The 21,841-nt window shown below is 38.7% G+C and overlaps 1 long non-coding RNA gene and 1 other non-coding gene across 5 annotated transcripts in view; one reads left to right on the top strand and one right to left on the bottom strand.

The window, feature by feature from the left end:
- The window catches only part of LOC125156369 (uncharacterized), a 117,820-nt gene that overhangs the window by 76,386 nt on the left and 19,593 nt on the right, over nt 1–21,841 (bottom strand). For 2 of the 4 annotated variants that reach the window (XR_007148561.1, XR_007148562.1), the window contains exon 3: nt 19,105–19,284. The exons of the other annotated variants lie outside the window; for them this stretch is intronic. This is a non-coding gene — a long non-coding RNA (uncharacterized LOC125156369). The remainder of the gene's footprint in view (nt 1–19,104; nt 19,285–21,841) is intronic. 4 annotated transcript variants of the gene reach the window in all.
- TRNAP-UGG (transfer RNA proline (anticodon UGG)) lies at nt 740–823 on the top strand. The gene has a single exon. It is a non-coding gene; the product is annotated as a tRNA-Pro (tRNA).

Below are 21,841 nucleotides of genomic sequence, written 5' to 3'. Positions count from 1 at the left end.
GAAGGCAACACAAGGAGAGAGCCCTGTAGTTTGGTGTGATTGCAGCCCAGGAAACATCAGCCCCAGTAAGCATCTGGTCTGAATCAACTACAAATGCAATGCAGCCCCTGGCTGGCCCCTTTACAGCACAGGGACCAAACCGTGTCCACAATAGATACAGCGGGCCTTGTAGCTAACTGGAATGAAGGCAAATGTGGCTCAGACACAACAGTAGGGTACATACAATACACAGGGGACATGCCTAAAGTGCCTGGTTTTAGAGAACAAGGAACACTGCACTACAGGAAACTATAGGACCTCTTCTTAAAAGTAGAACACTACTTTTAAGATCAGAAGATGTAGCTGATTTCCTAATACACAGAAGCCAACATGGAGAGTTAGACAAAATGAGGAGATGGAGGAATATGTCCCAAATGAAAGAACAGGAAAAATCACAGCAAGAAAGCTAAATGAAATGGAAAGAAGAAATGTGCCTGGTCGAGAATTCAAAGTAATAGTCTTAAAGATACTGACTGGACTTGAGAAAAAACTAGAGAATTTCAACAAGAAGATAGACCACATAAAAAAGAACCTAGTAGAGATGAAGAGCCCAATAACTAAATACAATAGAGGGAATCAATAGATTAGAGGAGGCAGAAGAATGGATCAGCGAGCTGGAAGACAAAGTAATGGAAAACAATCAGATGAACAGCAAAAAGAAAAAAGGAACAATAAAATAAAAAAGAATAGGTTAAGGGGCGCCTGGGTGGCTCAGTCGGTTGAGTATCTGACTTGGGCTCAGGTCATGATCTTGTGGCTGTGAGTTCGAGCCCCACCTCGGGCTCTATGCTGACATCTCAGAGCCGGGACCTGCTTCGGATTCTGTGTCTCCCTCTCTCTCTCTGCCCCTCCCCCACTCATGCTCTGTCTCTCTCTGTCAAAAATAAATAAAAGTTAAAAAAAAAATTTTTTTAAAGAGTAGGTTAAGAGAACTCAGCAACTTCATCAAGTATAATAACATATGAATTATAGGGACCCCAGAAGGAGAAGAGAGAAAAAAGGCACAAATAAGGAGAAATAATGGCTGGAAACTTCCCTAATCTGGGGAATGAAACAGACACCCAGATCCAAGAGACACAGAGAGCCCCCCAAAAAATCACCCCAGGGACATCCACACCAACATACATAGTAATTAAATGGCAAAAAGTAATGACAAATAAAATTTAAAAGTAGCAAGAGGGGTGCCTGGGTAGCTCAGTCAAGTAAGCATCCAACGCTTGATTTCAGCTCAGGCAATGATCTCACATTTACGGATGCAAGCCCCACATCAGACTCCGTGCTGAGTGTGGAGCCTGTTTGAGATTCTCTCTCTTCCTCTGCCCTTCCTCTGCTCATGTGTGCTCTCTCTCTCTCTTTCTCTGTAAATAAATAAAATCAAAACACTAAAAAAATAAAAACAATAAGAAAAAAGAAAACAGTTACATAAAAAAGAAGGCCCATAAGGCCATGAGTCGATTTGTCAGCAGAAATTTTGCAGGCCAGAAGGGAGTGGCAAGATATTTTCAAAGTGCTGAAGGGAAAAAAATCTGCAACCAAGAATATTTTATCCAGTAAAGCTATCATTCAGAAAGGAAGAAGAGATAGTTTCCCAGAAAAACAAAAGTCAAAGGAGTTCATCACCACTAAACCAGCCTCATAAATTAAAGGGAATTCTTAGAGTGGAAAGAAAAGGCCACAACCAAGAGTAAGGAAACTAGAGAAAGGAAAAAATTTCACAGGTAAATCAAAACATATTAAAAGCAATAAATTAATCACTTTTAAAACCATATGGAAATTAAAGTACACAAGCAGTAACATCAGTTACATCTATAAATATCTATATTTATAAAAATCAGTCAAAGGATTCGCAAAACCAAAGGATGTAAAGTGACATCATATACATAAAATGTGCGAGAGGGTGACTAAAATTTAGTGCTTTCGGAATGGGTTTAGACTTCAGTGACCATAAAGTTAATATACCCTGCTATATGCATAGGGTGTTATATATCAACCTTATGGTAACCACAAATCAAAAAGTTACATAGATATGCAAAAAATAAAGAGAACGGAATCTAAGCATATCACTAAAGAAAGCAATCAAATCACAAGGGAAAAGAACAAGGGAAGAAAGGAACACAGAAGAACTGCAAAAACAACCATAAAACAAGTAACAAAATGGCATTAAGTATATACCTATCAATAATCACATTGAATGTAAATGGACTAATCGCTTCTCGGCCTTTTGGCTAAGAGCAAATGAATGTAAATGGACTAAATGCTCCAACCAAAAGAGTTAGGGTGACTGAATAGATAAAAAAAAATGAAGATTCATCTACATGTTGCCTACAAGAGACCCATTTCAGATTTAAAGAAACATGCAGATTGAAAATGAAGGAATGGAAAAACATTTATCATGCAAATGGAAGTGAAAATAAAGTTGGGGTTACAACTTTGGAGTATTACCTTGTTGGACAAAATAACCTTTAAAACAAAGACTGGAGCAAGAAGGGCACTATATAATGATAAAGGGAATGATTCAACAAGAAGATATAACAATGTAAATCAATATTTATGAACCCAACAGGAAAGCACCCAACTATGTAAAGCAACTACTAACAGACAGAAAATTATTAACGAAATAATTAATAGCAATATAAGAGTGGGGAACTCTAAAACCCTGCTCACATCAATGGATTGATCATTCAGACAGAAAATCAATAAGGAAACAGTGGCTCTGAATGACACACTGGATCAGATGGATCTAACACATATATTCAGAACATGCAATCCCAAACAGCAGAATTCATATTCTTTAATGGGCACATGGAGCATTCTCAAGAATAGATCACATGCTAGGCCACAAAACAAGCCTCAATAAATTAAAAAACAACTGCAGTCTGGGCGCCTGCGTAGCTCAGTTTGTTAAGTGTCCGACTTTGTCTCAGGTCATGATCCCGCATTTCGTGAGTTCAAGCCCCACGTCGGGCTCTGTGCTGACAGTTCAGAGCCTGGAGCCTGCTTCGGATTCTATGTCTCCCTCTCTGCTCCTCCTCCATTCACACTGTCTCTGTCTCTCTCTCAAAAATAAAGATTGAAAAAAAATTTATAAAAAAAAAAGACTGCAGTCATATAACATATCTTTTCTAATCATAAAAGTTTGAAACTAGAATCAGTCACAAGAAAAAAATCTGAAAAGAACACAAGTACATGGAGGTTAAATAACATACTACTAAACAATGAATGCATAAACCAAAAACTTAAAGAGGAAATTAAAAAAATACATGGAGACAAATGAAAATGAAGTACAATGGTCTAAAATCTTTGGGATGCAGCAAAGGCTGTTCTAAGAGTGAAGATTACAGCAATACAAGCCTCCTTCAAGGGACAAAAAAAAAATCTCAAATAACCTATGGTTACATCTAAAGGAGCTAGAAGAAAAAGAACAAATACATCCAAAAGCCAGTAGAAGGAAGGAAATAATAAAGAATAAAGTAGAAATAAATGAAATAGAGTATAAAAAACCAATAGAACAGATCAATGAAATCAGGAGGTGGTTCTTTGAAAAGGTCAACAAAAATAATAAACCTTTAGCCAGACTCATAAAAAAAAGAGAGAGAGGAGAGTGAGAGAGAGGACTTAAATAAACAAAGTCAGAAATGAAAGAGGAGAATTAACAACCAGCACCACAGAAATACAAACCATTACAAGAAAATATTATGAAAAACTATATGCCAATGACAAACTGGACAACCTAGAGAAAATGGATAAATTCCCAGAAATATATAACCTTCCGAAACTGAATCAGGAGGAACTAGAAAATTTGAACAGATCAATTACTAGCAATGAAACTGAGTCAGTAATCAAAAAACTCGAAACAAACAAAAGTCCTGACCAGATGGCTTCACAGGTGAATTCTATAAGCATTTAAAGACAAGTTAGTATCTATTCTTTTCAATCTATTGCAAAAAATAAAAGGGAAAAGCTTCCAAATTCACTCTATGAGGCCAGCATTACCCTAATATAAAACCAGACAAAAACATTACAGAAAAAGAAAACTACAGGACAATATCTCTGATGAATATAGATGTAAAAATCCTCAGCAAAATATTAGCAAACCAAATCCAACAATGCATTAAAAAAATCATTCATCGTGATCAAGTGAGATTTGCTCCAAGGATGCAGAAGCGGTTTGATATTTGCAAATTAATCAGTGTAACATATCACATTAACAAGAGTATAAAAACCATACAATCATTTCAATAGATGCAGAAAAAGAATGTGACAAAGTGCTACATCCATTCATGATAATTACCCTCAAAAAAGTAGGTTTAGAAGGGAGTACACCTCAGCATAGTAAAGGGCATATATGAAAAACCCACAACTAACATCATACTCAATAGTGAAAATCAAAGCTTTTCTCTTAAGATCAGGAGTAAGATAGGGACGTCCACTCTCACTACTTTCATTTATCATAGTACTGGAAGTCCTGACCTCAGAAATTAGACAAGAAAAGAAATAAGAGGTATACAAATTGGTAAGAAAGAAGTAAAACTTTCACTATTTGCAGATGACATGACACTATATTTAGAAAATTCTAAAATTCCACCAAAAAAACCCCTACTAGAATTGATAGGAATTCAGTAAAGTTGCAGAATACAAAATCAATATACAGAAATCTGTTGAATTTCTACACTAATAATGAAGTGCCAGGAAAAACAATTAAGAAAACAATCCAATTTACAATTATACCAAAACAAATAAAATGCCCAGGAATAAACTTAACCAAGGAAAGATCTGTAGTGTGAAAACTATAAAACAGTGATGAAAGAAATTGAAAATGACATAAGCAAACAGAAAGAGATTCCATGCTCATGGATTGGGAGAACCAATATTGTTAAAATCGCATACTACCGAAAGCAATCTACAGATTTAATGTTACCCCTATCAAAATACCAACAGTATTTTTCACAAAACTAGAACAAATAATCATAAAATTTGTATGGAACCACACATGCGCACACACACACACACACACACACACACACACACAAACCAAATAGCCACAGAAATCTTGAAAAAGAGGAACAAAACTGGAGGTATCACAATTCCAGAATTTAAGATACACTAAAAAGCTATACTAATCAAAACAGTATGATACCAGCACTACATCAGACACATAGATCAGTGGAACAGACAGAGAGCCCAGAAATAAACCCATGATTATATGGCCAATTATTCTTTAACAAAGCATAATGAGAAAAAGACCTTCTCCTCAACAAACGATGTTAGGAAAACTGGACAACTGCATGCAGAAGAATGAAACTGGACCACTGTCTTACACCATACACAAAAACAAACTCAAAATGGGGCACCTGGGTGGCTCAGTCGATTAAGCGTCTGACTTCAGCTCAGGTCATGATCTCACAGTCCGTGAGTTCGAGCCCCGGGGCTCAAATTTGAAATTTTGGCTTCTTAGATAACAATGGCTAGGTATCTACCAGGAAAGTATTCCTTATTTTTTTTTTTGTAAGTTTATTTATTTGTTTTGAGAAAGAGAGAGTGCATGCATGCTCACACAAGTCAGGTAGGGGTAGCGAGAGCGAGAGCGAGAGTGAGTAAGAGAGAGAGAGAGTCCTAAGCAGGCTCCATACTGTCAGCACAGAGCCCAATGAGGGGCTCGAACTTATGAACCATGAGATCATGACCTGAGATGAAATCAAAAGTAGGACACCTAGCCAACCCAGCCACCCAGGCACCCCTATCAGAAAAGTATTGTTACAACTATTTAGAATAAAATGACTTCTGGTTTATTCATTTTGCTATATATGTGACTTATGCAATCTTATAATAAGATAGTCCACTGAAAGTACAAATATTATTTGTTGAGATTACTGTCTCCAAACATTCAGAGTTCTAAAATTTTATTTCAATTTGATCAAAACCCTTTTCTTCCTTTTTAACAACATCAGAAACAAAAATTATTTTCATCCTCAAAGTATGACCCTTAACTTTTAATTTTTCCACTTCACCAAATGCAACCCCCACCCTACACTGTCCATTTAAAAATATTCAACATAAACATGTTCTCATTTGAAGTGATACTTTACTAGCAGAGTTAATGAGATGTGTCAAGCAGAAGAGCTTCTAAATAATGATAATTACCCAACTCTCAACTGTGTTCCTATCACACGACATATAAAACTTATATAAAAAAATGTGAGCTGTTCTTTAAGCTTCAGACTAAAGTATACTTTACCTGATGTTTTCACTACCATGTCATTCTTACTTAAGCATATTATTACAGACAGTCCCCAACTCACAACCTTTCGGCTTAATGATTTTTTGACGTTATCACGGTGGAAAAGCAATATGCGTTAAGTAGAAACTGCGCTTCGAATTTTGAATCAGCAAGTCAGGCTGCAGTTTTCAGTCAGCCAGGTGGTCACGAGGGTAAACAACCAATAACACCTACAATGATTCTGTACCCATACTGAACTTTTTTCAGTTTCAGTTCAGTATGCAATAAATTACACGAGATATGTAACACTTTATAATAAAATAGACTTTGTGTTAGACTATTTTGCCCAACGGTAGGCTAATGTAAGTGTTCTGAGCACATTTAAGGTAGGCCAGGTTAAGCTATGATGTCCAGTAGGTTAGATGTATTACATGTGTTTTTGACTTATGATATTTTCAATTTATGGGTTTATAGGAATGTAACTCCATGATAAACCCAAGGAAATCTGTATTTAAAAGATAGATACTGAAATACAAGTACAGGAGACTTCTTTAAATGAGTGTCCATCTTGAGGATGGCAAGAACTTTCTCATTCTTGCTTTCTATTTAAAGCTACTTTCCTCCCTCTGTATTTTACCTCTTCTACTTAGGGACAACCATGGAGCTCCTACTTCCATCAGACAGTGGTTATTTGGGTAATGGCAAAACCTGCTCATCACCCAAATTGTCCAGGTGATGATGGCATTTAGAATCCATCTGACACAGATGACCCACACCTTAAGAATGAAAGATACTCAGGAGGTAACTGCCTGTCTTCTGCCTCCTCTTTATTACTCGAGGGGAAGATCCCACACAATCCCCTGGCATTCTAATCTCTGACAATCCAAAGGCAAGAAATACTTTGCATTTATCCTAAATTTGTCCCCATGAATATGTTCTCTCAACGTGCCTTTCATGGATATAGATAATTGCTCATTTCCTCCTTCAGGAATTTGTTGTGGTCCACTGTAGCAGGTTGCTCACTAATCATCAAAAAAGAAAAAAAAAAGATCCTTTAGATTGCATGGAGACTACTACTTGGTTTCTTCTTTTATTAAACTTAGGACACAAATTTTGAATTTTATTTCAGTATCTGTATGTCAATAAGTTGTATATATCCTTGGCTCTTTCTGAATAATTACTCAAACTTTTATATCCCAACTCAGTTGTAAGGTCCAGAGTTACACAGAATACTCTGAAATATTTATATGTAACATTCCAATACATTTCTTTCCTAACTGCTGAATATACAGTATTTCACATGATGATGGTAACATTAATTCATACTTTATACTGTGTTAGGGTCTGGGCTTTGTATTGTAGGTGCTTAACAAAAGGTTAAGAAAAAGAATAAATCAACTAATGTGATTTCCATATTCCCAAGCTTATAAATTATCTATGAATCATTCCATGTTCAACAGTAATTTTCAAATCACAATTTTTGTTAACAATATCCAGTTGTTCCATCCAGTGAGAAGATGATGGTACGGCATAATGGCTAAGCATGGGGACAAGGGGTTGGCCAGTGTTCTGCCCAAGTGTGAATCCCAGCTCTGTCACTCAGTAATGTGTGACTGTGCAAGATATGTAAAGTCCCCCTTAAAAAAACCCACACCACTGAGTTGTGAACGCTTGTGAAAGCCTCTTAGCATGGCCACTGCCAAAGAGTAAGCTTTCAATAAATGTTGGCATGGTGGCATGGGCTGAATGTTTGTGTCCTCCCAAAACTCGTATGTTAAGACTGTAAGCCCCAATATAATGGTATTAGGAGGTAGGATCTTTGGGATCTTTGGAAGAACCTATGAATGAGATTAGTACCCTTACGAAAGGGACTCCAGAGAGTGTCCTAGCCCTTCTTCTGCCATGTGAGGGCATAGCAAATGGGCTCTCACTGACAATAAATCTGCCAGCACCATGATCTCAGACTACCCAGCCTTTCAGAATTGTGAGAAATAAGTTTCTGTTGTTTATAAGCCACTCAATCTATTGCATTGATTTGTTATCTCAGCCCAAATTGACTATAAGACACATAGCATCACCCCTCTGGTGGGGGCAGGATTTCAACTTTCTGATTGTTCAATGACTAAAAGGAGGAGTATCACCCTTTCAGAGGTTAGAGTTTAGGTAATGGTGTCCGATTGAATGAGAATGCATCTTTGTCAAAAGGCTACTGTTTCTCTTTTGGGTTCCCTCCCTCTTATTCTCACTCGGCTCACTCTCTGCTTCCATGAATTCTGTGAAAGAAATCACATTCTATGTGCTGTTTCCTGATCTCACATCCATTCCTATCCCAGCCTATGCTGCTTTCTTCACTGCTCCAAGCACATGGTCGCCCGTCAATACTGTGAACTTGGGTCTTTCTCCCCTGCTATTCTGCCAAACTTGTACTCATGCTCTGTACGACATCTGCCTTCACTCCCCTTACTGCAAAGCTGCAGAGTGCTGTTGGAGAAACCAACAATACTGCAGACTGTGCTTCTGTGTGTGTGTGTTCTCCCACCTTACCCAGTAAACAATCCTTTTACACACCTCAGTGAGTTTCCTCTCCAATTCTTCACAGCAGCATTTCATCTCAAATACTCTTCTTTTCAATGTCCCTGACATTCCTCTGCCAATCTTGTTCTCAACACACACTGGACCAGCAAATTGACATTTCTAGTTAAAGTAGAAATTTGTCATTTGAGAGAATGCATGCCTGAACACAGATATAAGGCCGTTTTTCCGCAAATCGAGATTCTCTAAGTCAGTTTCTTGGTGGTGGGCAGGATCTGTTTCAGAATCATGGTGGAAAGGTCTCTAGGTTGCTCCCTGTCTACGGCTGGTGCTCCTGGAACACCCACAGTAGGAAGAGCTCTTGCATCTAAAGGAGTCAGTCAAGCCTGCATCATAGGTTAAGATTAGATCAAGAGAACTAGTTCTGCAAGGAAAATGAAACAATCTGCAATCCATTTTAGGATGTGCCTTTGGGTGAGATTCATCTGCTCCAATTCCCTGGTGCCTCATTTCCGTGCCAATCAGAAGGCACCCATTTCTTGACAATTTTGCTGTTTTCTTTCTTCTGGCACATTTGATCAGCTAATATTGAAAGCTCTCCCATCTGTGAGCCGTCAATAGCTTTACCATCACAAGTGTCTCCCAGGCCAGGCAGCTGTCGAAGCCTATTTAACAGCTCACAACATTGACTGGATTTGGCAGGAACTTACTTGGGAAGTACTGAACCAAAAGGCTAGCTGGTGTTTCATTTGATTAACTGAAAATCTAGACATTCATTTTACTGACCATGTTCCCAGAAGCAAGCAGCTGTGGTCAAGGACCCCTGTTCAGGGTTTCTGAGCTGAGCCAAGACATTCACTCCTTGACAACAAAGGCACGCTGGGAGCAGCCTATCAGAGCTTGGGAGTGAAGGAATGTTCTGGCTAATGAGTGCCAGACAAACATCTTTGATATGTATTGAGTTCTTCAGTTCAACTAAATACATTTATTCTTTTGCTGCTGAAGAAGGGGCTTGCTGTGCTCAAAGTCCCCAAACTGTCCAAAAGATCTGAACCACTCTCCGACAGATACTTGCCGGGATTACTGCAGTATCTTCTAATCAGTTTTCCTGCTTCCTCCCTTGCACCCATTTTCTGGAGTGGTATTTTTAAAAGGCAGATCTGTTCATGCCATTGGACTGCCTAAACTTTTCTCATGGTTTCCATCATGCCTCAAATAAAACCCATGTTTCTTATCCTGACTTACAAGGACCAGCCAATCTGCCTAAGCTCACTTCCCATGATTCTTCCTCACCAGTGTACCAGGCTCACTGTTCTTCTTAACCCTGAGCATGCTGAGTTCATGGGTGGCTTCGGAACTTTATGCTTGCTATTTATGCCCTCTGCCTGGAATGCCCAGAATAATTTCCTCAGTTAAACTTTCCTAATGTCATTGAAAACGAATTGGTACAAATAAACAGAATTTGAATGAGTGTATGTTTATTTAGCCTGCTTTCTGGGACATACAAGCACAAACAGAGCTTTCTGTCTCACCTACCATTCTTGGAACATATTAACATTATATCCATGGTTGTCACATTTTTTTTATACTAGAAATTATGCTCTTCTGGGGCACCTGTGTGGCTCAGTCAGTTAAGTGTCTGACTTCGGCTCAGGTCATGATCGCATGGTGTGTGAATTCGAGCCCTGCATTGGGCTCTGTGTCGACAGTGTGGAGTCCACCTGGGATTCTTTCTCTCTCCCTCTCTCTCTAAAAGTAAATAAATAAAACAAAAGAAATTATGCTATTCATTTATGTAAGAAACTGGCATATAGTATCATATAGTATCTATATGCCAGTGGTCTAGTTCATAGCTAAAGACTTTAATAGGTTAAATTCCAACTACCACTGTGGATCTTTAAAAATTTTTTTCTTTTTGAAAGAGAGAGAAATAGAGCATTAAGTGGGGGAGGGGCAGAGAGAAGGGGAGACATGGAATCCGAAGCAGACTCCAGGCTCTGAGCTGTCAGCACAGAGCCTGACATGGGGCTCAAACTTGTGAACCACGAGATCATGACCTCAGCTGAAGTGGGACACTTAAATAATATTTTAAGATCCAGAGAGGTAGATGGAGGGGTGCCTGGATGGCTCAGTTGGTTAAGGCTCTAACAACTCAATCCTGGATTTTAAGGTAAAGGATAAGCTGCTATCAGAAAAAGCCCCAAATATACAATGACTTAAATGAGGTAAATGTTTATTTCTCTGTCTTGTAATAGTCCAATGTAGCCTAGTGGGTCAACTCTTCTCTATAAGGGTATTCAACAATGCAGATTTCCTCCATATTAAATGTTCTGCTGATCCTTAGGGCTCATTCCTCCCCTATGAAGTCAAATTGGCTCATAGCCATATCTAAGGTGTAAGACCTTAGCCATATCTAAGGTCCCAGACAAAAAAAGAGGGAAAGTAATTTCCTTTTAATCAAGTGGTGTTGATTACTTTCCATTACTGCTGATCACTTTCCACAGAAGCACTAAGTCCTCTGGCCACACCTAGATGCAAGGGGGCTGGGAAACATAGACTCTACCTGGGCAACCAAATCCAAATAACAATGGAAGAACAGACTGTGGGGGCAACTAGCTGTCTTCCATACTCATGTAGGCAGTGCTACCTTTGATGAGTAAACGATTAATTGACACAATGATTATACTCTTCTCTCTCATCCAGCACTGATCTACTAGATAAATGCAAGAAAGGAATAACAGAGACCAAAATATTATCTTTATTACTTACAAAGTCCAGGGTGGAGGATATGGCTTTGTGTATGTTAACCACAGGAGCTTTACAATGCTGAATTGCAGGAGAAGACACACATCATCAAGTTTAAGGCAGCACTGAACCAAGGCAACTCTTCCTTGTGGTGGGGAAGAGTGTGACCTTGAAGGAGCAGGAGAACATATTCTCTCTGTAGGCAGATTGTTCCCAAAAGGAAGGGTGGCTGGAATTCAGCCAATTATTCTTAATTTTTTTTTAATGTTTATTTATTTTTGAGACAGAGAGAGACAGAGCATGAACGGGGGAGGGTCAGAGAGAGAGAGGGAGACACAGAATCTGAAACAGGCTCCAGGCTCTGAGCTGTCAGCACAGAGCCCGACGCGGGGCTCCATCTCATGGACCGCAAGATACTTAAGATAAGCTAACATATACTTAAGATAATGACCTGAGCCGAAATTGGACACTTAACCGACTGAGCCATCCAGGCGCCCCTCAGCCAAGTATTCTAATGCTCAGTTGTTCTAATCAAATTTACTAAGTACGTTATTAGTTCCACCTCTCCTGAGGTGGTGTGAGTGAAGGAGTGGAGACAGACTGGCATGCATTCTCTCCAAGGAGGAAATCACACATCTGAGTGCAATTAAACTAAACTAGATATCAATGCATTTCTAAAATCCCCAGTTCTCTACCACCCACCAGTCTAAAGTCTTGTGTCTAAAGCCAATCCCCCCTCCAAAGCTCCATGCTGTATCTCTGCTCGTACTAATTTCTGTGGCATAGATTTTTCCCTCTTGCTTTTCTCTAAGATTTTTTTCCCACTGACTTCCCCTCCACAAGCAAATGAACCCATATCTTTCCCATGTTAAAGAAAAACTTCTTTCAACCTTGGATTCTCTTCTAGCTGTAGTTTAATGTCTGCTCTTACCTTCATAAATAAGCCTCTTGAAAGAGTACTCTGAATTCAATTCTTCATTTTCTGTTCACTCCTTAACCCACAGGAATCTGATTTCTGCCACCACCACTAACTGAAATTGTTCTTACTAATTTCCAAATTAAATGGATGTTAGCCAGTCTTTATCTCACTTGACCCCTCACAGATTAATATCCTTGACCACTCTATTTTTTGAAAGTCTTCGCCCCCCCCCCAAGGTTTCCATGACAATCATTTCTGTTTCTTTTTTATTTCCTTAAGAAGTGTCTTCATTCTCTCCACTCTGTAAATGTTGGTATTCCCCTGGAATTCGTCTTTGATCTTCTCTTCCCTCATTACACACACACTCCTTGGGTAAGCGTCTAAATCACCAATATACTAATCACCAATACACAATGATTCCCAAATTACACCACTAGCCTAGCTCTCTCTCCTAAGCATCATACCAAATACCCAATTACTAGATATCTTTCCAGGGATGCCCCTCAATTCAGCATGTCCAAGCTAAATTCATTAGCTTCTACCTCGACCTGGACATTAACATTCCCCAGTCACCCCGGTCGGGAACCTGCGAATCATCTCCCATTTCACCCACTTCTTTAAAAATCTCATTTAATTCTATATAAAAATTACACTCAAACCAACCCCTTCTTCCTTTGTTATCATTATCTCATGTAGGTCCAGACCTCATCCATATTCATCTGTACCTACTGCTTCGGCGCCTGGGCTTTCTGTTCTGGCAGGGATAAGGATCCTTCGTACCACTGCCGGAGCGATTGTTCTCAGCCATGATTTAAATCCTAAATATTAGTCAACAATTATAAAGTAACTGTCTTGACAATATCTTTTGTTTCTAATAATTCCAGCTGCACCCTTGCGCCAAACTCCCAATCTTCCCAAAATTTGCCTTCTATGCTTCTATGAGGCTGAAGACTCCTAGAGAAAAATAATGCAATGAACAAATTGACTTCCTTACAAATTTATGGCCTCTGTTCAGCAATTGTTTTTTGTTCCCTCCTCACTGTTTCCCCATAACATCCACTGGGAATCGGTAATACTTTCCTCAGAATCCTGACATAATCACCACTTACGTCACCTCTGACAGGTAATATGGCCTCCATCAGAGGAGGGGAGAGAACATCAACCCAATTGAGATTTTTGTTTTAGAGTAGTTAATGCTAACATATACTTAAGATAAATTAGGTAGCAGGACCCTGTCTAAATCTCTACTAGATTGTGAAATACCATCAGGATGGAAAATAACTTAACTTCACAATAAAGTCTAAGTTTCCTCACATAATATGTAAGGTCCTTCATGACTCTGCTCCTGCTTGTCTCTGGCTATCCCTGGGTATTCCCCACCTGCAACCTACCAAACCACATCCTCCACAAGAAACTACTTGGAGTAGCCTTTGCATAGACTATTTGCTCAGCCCAGATTAGATAATGGAATGACACTTTTGAAGCTTCCAGGACTTTACCTAATTTTAGATCAAAGTGATCATTGTGATCACATAAACCAAAGTAACAAAATGGTGTTCAGTGCTACATAGAGTTCCCTATAGCAACACTGCCCAACCCCCACAGAACCACATACATACCCAACACCCTAGACTCAAAAAAAGCTGGGGCAGCTTCAAAGGAGTTATCATTTAAACATATTTTAACCATAACTCTATTCTATTTTTTTTAAGTTTATTTTTAGAGAGAGAGCACATGACCATGAGGAGGGGAAGGGCAGAGAGAAAGATTTCCAAGCAGGTTCCACGCTCTATGCTGAGCCTGACTTGGGGCTCCATCTCATGACTGTGAGATCATGACCTGAGCCTCGAGATCATGACTGAAGCCAAAAACCAAGAGTCAGACACTTAACCAACTGGGCCATACAAGCTCCCCTATTTTTTACTTTGTACGTAAGCTCTATTCAGGGCTTAAACTCATGACTCTGAGACCAAGAGTCGCATACTCCACCGACTGAGCCAGCCAAACGCCTCACCATAATTCTATTCTAAAGCAAGATAATAAATGCTAAATTCATTGTTTCTGTTTTCTTCTCCACTTACTCTGTGATGTGAGGTGTGAAGAAGTCTGGTCCTGTGTTAGTTCTGGGAGAAGATAAAAATGTTACAGTGACTTGAAACAAAATCTGACTAAAACTGTATTAATTTTATTATATAGGAGGCTATAAAATAATTTTAAATATCATTGCTATAGGATACATATTGCAACCAACACCAGTTAAAAAAAAAAAAAAAGTCCTGAAATGCCATTTTAGGATCTGACATAAAAAAAACCTGACAGAGTTTTTGGAGCATTTTCCTAGTATGCTTTTGCCACACACAAGAAAATAGCATTTCCAGTATTATAGTACATATTAAATCAGATTAGCATCCCCTCATTACCTTTCTGTCTCCTCTAATCAACTGCATATTCCTGGAAGGCACGGTCTTTGTATCTCCAGAGTAGAACAGTCTTAAACCCCATTAATGAATAATGAATGAAAGCTCCTGGAGCTTCCAGGGTCAAGGTTAAGAGTACTTAATCATGTAATTAGTACTTCAAAAGGCATGGGAAATTGTGTCACATGCTGAATTTTACAGCCCAAGTGACTGGCAAGGTGTCACAACAGTACTTTACTCCTCTCAGGTGTTCACCCTCTGTTCCTTCATTTCTGTGTGAAATTTATTATTTTTTGGTTTGTATTTTCCTTTTTCCTCTCTCCTGTTTTTATCCCTCCTCCATACAGCTGTTCCTTATGGAAATAAATTACATTTAGATGTTTATTGAATAAACTTGAGTTTTCCTGGACTAAATATTATGTTTCATGAACAACTTTTTCTCAGAACGAGTCTGTCTAGATTGCTTTGACTTCTTAGGTCTTTATTATTTTGACAATGTTCATTAAGAGGTACTTAATATGAAATACGGTAAGTATATTTTTTAAAAGCACATAGTGTATTAATAAGATATTATCACTGTCTCCTACTCTCTTCATTTTCCTCCTTAAAGAAATAGAATAATATGTATGAGGCAGAAACAGAAATGGACTTTTTAAGTTCTACTTCTTGATTATACATAAGGTATAATTTGCTGGAAATTCAGTAACTCAAGAAATTAATAGTCATTTTGGTATCTATACTTAAACACTAAAAAGTGCTTTATATAAGGTACCTTAAGTAAGTGGACTTCATGAAAATTATCTGAAATAGAAACACCACTTTGAACCAAGAGTTACTTGTGGACCACATGTAAATTCAAAAATGGGTTCTACCATCATTAACATATATACAAACTTTTATGCAGTAAAAGCTATTATACTGCCAGATTGGGTACAGATCTGCGTGCTACTTTATGTCACAAGTTAGAGGTGTGTGTTTTAGAGCTGAGTTTCAGATATCTTTTACAATGTATTTCAGCTATAGTGATATTTCTTTTTCCTTTGTCTTTCTAATGAAATATAAGAACCGCTGAAGCATAAGCCTAAAATCATCTTGAACATCAATGGCTATAGTCACTCCAATAGATAGCATACACGTTAGTCTTCTAATGGTCTGTGACTACAAACATGGAGGCGATCCAGTGGGTAAAGTAGCTTTACAGTTAATGATCAGTGTCTGGAAAAAAATTCCTGAATGTTTTATCCATTCATTTAACAGATGCTTATTAAATACAGGCTAGGCCAGGTGATGGGTGCTAGGAATTCAGTAGTGAGCAAAGCAGAGTAGTCTCTTGCAACTCCTGGAGTTTACAGTCCAGTTGAAATGCAAATTTTTACGAAGAAATTATTAGAGGTCTATGAAAGGAGGATGGCCATGGGGTTAAGGACACATAAATCCCAGTCTGAGGGGTCAGCAATGAACAAAACATATACGTATGAGATTTAATTTCCCCAACCTCATCATTTATGCACATGATAATATCTCTTGAGTTAATGTTGGCTAAACACTACTCTTTGGAGGAGGTGAAGAAACACTCACCTGAAATACCCTTCTCAATGCTGCTCTAAATAAAAGTTATAGTCAAGGGCACAATGTAAATGTTATTCAATAGGGAAAAAAAAGTCTACTCAGTGCCTACTAAGTGCTAGAGAATAAGACAAACATGTCTCAGCCCTTAGGAAGCTTCCAATCTAAGAAAAGATAGCTGTGAAAGAACAACAAAACTTGACGAGCGTCTCAAGAGGAGAAGCTGAGGGAAGTTATAATGAAGAAGTAAAGCCAGTCAGCCAGTAGCAGAAGACTTCAGAGAGATTTGAAGATAAGTAAATAGCTCTGACTTTGGCATCTTCAGGGTTCTGTGAGAATCTCAATTTCACTGCTCTGCCTCAAACAGTGTGTCCTTTCACCTGATTTTTTCTTAAAATGCCCCCCAACACATATACCCTCCCCGGTGTTGAATGGCCTAGGACTTGGTAACTCAGGTAAGATCATCTCTAAGTTTAAGAGAAAAAGATTCTTTTACCCTCGGTGCTCTTATAATTAAACTTTTCTTTCCTCCCTTCTTACTATTAACAAAGTAGCAAGACTCTTAAAGCAAAAATGCGAGTGTAGGCCTAGGCCAGAGAAGTCAAAGAGACCTCTTTGCTTTCTTTTCATGTAGGCTTTAGGCCAACAGCACAAAAGGAGTCCTTGTAGAAATCTATGACTCAGCCTTGCTCACTAGGGCTCTGGGTTAATGCCAGAGACTTATTGTAAAGAATGTGCGTGTGTGTATGCTTACACTTTTCCACTGGTCCCCAAGGAATCAGAAGATGGCTGATTTATTTTTCACAGACTTTGGGGGGTCCCAAAAGAGCCTCTTTTTATCAAAGCTCTAACAGAAGACAAGAAGGCAACAAGACGTTGCTTTCTTTTAAGAAATGTACTCAATTACTTGAAATAGTTTTGTTGTTCCTTAGGCATAAAACACCATTCCACATTCACATTCTTTATCCCGCTTTAAGGATAGAGGAGGGAGGAGGGTTGATTGCACTGGCAGATCATAGAATACTAATTAAGCTGCTTTTTTCAAGGGCACAGTTTTCCAAGAGGCTATAGGTTACTGCAAGCCTCTCTGTTGCTGGCAGGATTGGGGGGGGGGGGGCACAGAAAGGTTATCCTCTCCCTAAGTTTGGGGCCCAACAAAGTTTACTTCAGCAACACACAGGGGAGCTAACAGGGTCCTCTGGCTTTCGCTCCATTTCCATTAATGCTCACTGAAGTCTCAGGGCTGGCTGCCTTTGAAGCTTGAAAGGAAGAGAGAGCAATCCTAGGAGCCTGCTTTCGCCTGAGGCTATTTAGGCCAAACAAGCTTAAGAAAAAGAAGCCTTTCATGTGTTCGGCCCAGTTTACTAGAGCTTTGTACTGTGGCTTGAAGCCAAATTCCCAACTAATAAAATTTTTCACTGTTGTTGTTTGGTTATTTTTGCCCTTGATTTTGCTTTATGAGAATATACCTCTCAGAAGTCTTGGGGAGGATATAATTACTTGAGGCAATTTCAGGGACATCCTTGGTACTGTCCGGCAAAACATCATTAAATAGTACCCTGACTCACTCGAATTTCTAAACAACGTAAGCAGGAAAAACTGATTAGAAGTAAAAATGCTATTTTTGTTTGCAGAATACAGTTTACTGGTGTTGGTGTCAGTAAAGGCCCTGATAAGAGGGTATACAGACCAATAAAACATTTACAAACCAGACCATGGAGTTCAACAAATCTTGAGGGTGAACCCAAGACCGCCCACACTGAACAAAGGGTGCCCATGCTAGTACACACACCTGTTCATCTGTTTTCTGGGGTTTCGAATTTGAGAGCTATCAAATGTTAAGAGAAACACAAATTATTTGAATACCGGTAATAAAATCAGGTCTACTGTGAGTCACACTGTGGCCACATTGAAATTGGGTGATGAACGGAACTACCAATCACCACACCGGTTTCCAAAAACCAATGCTCAAGACTTCTCATTGCACGTATGTTTAGAAACGGATATTACCTGCTGCTTGCAAGAGCATCCTGTAAATTCTGACTTTTGTATACTGAGTCTCAAAGATATCTGCCCAGATGGTTTCATCTGCTGTTTCTAGAAAGCCTGGGAGGTGGACAGGAGCCATGGCTATTCCCTTAGTTGAGTTCCTAGCTGCTCTCCTTATTCATCAGGGAGTTTGCACGTGTAATCTGGAAATGCGTATTAAATTTCACAGTGGTTTTTTTTTAAAAAATTTTTTGTAATGTTTTTATTTATTTTTGAGACAGAGAGAGAGACAGAGCATGAGCACGGGAGGGGCAGAGAGAGAGAGGGAGACACAGAATCCGAAGCAGGCTCCAGGCTATGATCTGTCAGCACAGAGCCCGACGCGGGGCTCGAACTCACAGACTGCGACATCGTGACCTGAGCTGAAGTCGGACACTTAACCGACTGAGCCACCCAGGTGCCCCAAATTTTACAGTGTTTTGAAAAAGAAGCAAAAATATTAGTTTCATAATACAGACCACAAAAACTAAAGCTGGAATAATGTGGATATTGCTAGGATTCTCAGTTATGATGTAAAGGCGTTGTGTTTATTTAGAAAGCACATGAATTGTAGACAGCTGATAAAGATTTTTCTACTCCCTTTGCTAGATGATCCCACCCATTGCCATGGCTTTACTAACCATTAAAATGCTGGTGCCTTCTGAATTTTGCGTCTCCAGGTTGTATTTCTCTTCTGTGTTCTGACTGGTATATTCTAATGCTTGCTGAACTTTTGCGGGGGAAAATGCCAGCTTGATTCAAACTGTTTTAAGGCATGATCAGGGCTGGTCTTGCATAGAGCTGAGACTCCGTGGCAGCATCTGCAGATAAGTAAGTTAAAGAAGGCAATTTATGCAGGCAACAAAAGCAGATGGCCTTCATCAAGCTGATGTGCTAAAACTGCTTTAGTTTATTCTTTATAACGCATTTTCTCTCTTTGTGATGATATGGACTGTGTTTAATCCCAAACCATTTTTGTTCTTTTACAGACTCCAAAAGTCAGTTAGATAAATCATTAGGCTAAAAACAGAAGACTTCAGAGGCACCTGGGTGGCTCCATTGGTTGAGTGGCCTACTCTTGATTTTGGCTCAGGTCATGATCCCAGGGTCATGATCTAGCTTCCTGTCAGGCTCATCACTGAGCATGGAGCCTGCATGACACTCTCTCTCTCTGTCTCTCTCTCTCTCTCTCTCTCACCCCCTCCCCACCCCATGCCCCTCTCCCCTGCATGCACTCTCTCTCTCTAAATTAAAATTTAAAAACAATTTTTTTTAAACAGAAGATTTCAAATAAGCACAGTTTACCAATAGGTTGACCCATGATGGACAGATGAAATATCTCCCATAAATGAAATATCTACACAGACATTACTAAAACATAACATGAGGTTAGCTGGTATTATGCTAACATGCTCAAACAATATTTGCAAGGCAGGTTTGCAAAAGAAAATAATGCAACTAATTGTTTACAACTGAAATAATGATCATCCCCTCGTTTTTAGGAAATGGGTATTTCAAAATATTAATTCATGGAAAAGCTCACCATGGAAACAGGAGCTCCTACTTCAAGTAATTAAGACAAAAAATTTATATAGACCTTTCTATGAGATGTTAGTGATCATTAAAAAACCATATTCTAGCCAGAACTGTATGAAGGCATGATTTCTGCTGACTTCAATAGATTACACCTTTGCATAAACTCAGCTGAAATATTTATACCCAGGGAGGTATGTTTTTCCAAGTTCATTTCTGAGGACATTTACACAATGAAGTTTCTCTTTAGTATCTGTCTATGCTTGCCCTTATTTCTCGTTTCACTTGACTATATTTCATATAATAGCAAACACTGTTTCACTAGGGGCAACATTTTTCTGTTTGTCTGAGAATATGAGTGTTTTTATAAGTGAATGCTTTAAGTCTTAAAAACACAGGACAACTTTATTCTTTGCCACATTTGATTTTTTCTCTTTTGTGTTTTGAGGTTGAAACTGAACCCCTGGCTGGTTTCATATTTTTCTACTTATATATTTTATTTGAAAACATCCATATGAAAACCTGGATGAAAAATATGAAAGAAGATTCACTCCAAGAAGCAAAATGGCTTTGAGTCAAACAACAATCTTACTCAGAGCGAAGAAACAGCAACATCAGCACAAAACTGATTTTGTTGTTGGCTGTTACCTGAGTAGGTGTTTAAAATACCAAGGTGCTCCTGGCTGCTTTAATTTCATAGAACAAGGGATCTCCTGGGGCGCCTGGGTGGTTCAGTCAGTTAAACATTCAACTTTGGCTCAGGTCATGGTCTCATGGTTCGTGGGTTCAAGCCCCACACTGGGCTCTGTGCTGACATCTCAGGGCCTAAAGCCTACTTCGGATTCTGTGTGTGTCTCTCTCTCATGCTTTGTCTCTCTCTCTCTCTCAAAAATAAACATTAAAAAAAATTTCTTTAAAAGAACAAGGCATCTCATGTTACCCTTTCCCAAAGGTTATATCAGTTTATCAAACATTATATTATCAAAACCAATAGTACTGAGATGAGCGGTATACAGAATTTTAGTAGTAAAAAAAAAAAAAAAGACAATTCATTAAAATGCTATGCACCTACAAATATATACAAATATGCTCGATGTTTCTACCTAATAAACTAGTAACCACCATATGGCATTCTAAGATTATAGCAAATACCTAGGTATTTAAATGAAATGTCATTTCGTTACCTTTTTCAGAACTTAAGCTAAATTTGAGTACGTCAGTGATGCCGTTTGTTTTTGTTTTTTGTTTTCTGTTGGGACTATAGTTTCTCAATATCGTAAATATTTTACTTAAAATGAATTTGGACTGAGTAAACTGTTGTTTACTTTTACCTGCATGCCTCGTGCACTGGTGAGGAGAGCAACTCAGCACCTACTCTTGCCCCGCAAGCCGCCTAGGCAGAGATTCCTTAGTAGGAATTCCTCACAAGGGATACTCCAGCTTCGCCATCTAATCCCAGAAAGACAACTTTGGACTCAGCTGTGTTCACTGAGCATGAGCGACAGAGACCACACTGCATTCTCCTATTTCCATTTGTAGAATGGATACCATTTGGAGAATGGAAGTTGATACCTTAAATTGCAAATAGACAAACATCAAAATCAATTAAATTTTTATTATAGAAGGTTAAGACAGAAATCACGGAGGAGATTTTTTAAAAAAATTATTTGTAAATCCAATACCCAAAGGAGAGCATTTTGGTGTATTTCCTTCCAGTACTTTTATGCATACTTATTTTCAGTATATGCTTGCTACACAGTAAATATACATTTTGTGTGTCCAAGATAAGTCTGCCTACTATAAAAGCAGATATCACACAAGTTAGACACTGAGTGAAAAATAGGA

This window comes from Prionailurus viverrinus, chromosome F2 (genome assembly GCF_022837055.1).
Source record: "Prionailurus viverrinus isolate Anna chromosome F2, UM_Priviv_1.0, whole genome shotgun sequence".
In the NCBI taxonomy this organism is placed as follows: Eukaryota; Metazoa; Chordata; class Mammalia; order Carnivora; family Felidae; genus Prionailurus; species Prionailurus viverrinus.
This window is presented reverse-complemented; position numbering and strand designations above follow the sequence as displayed.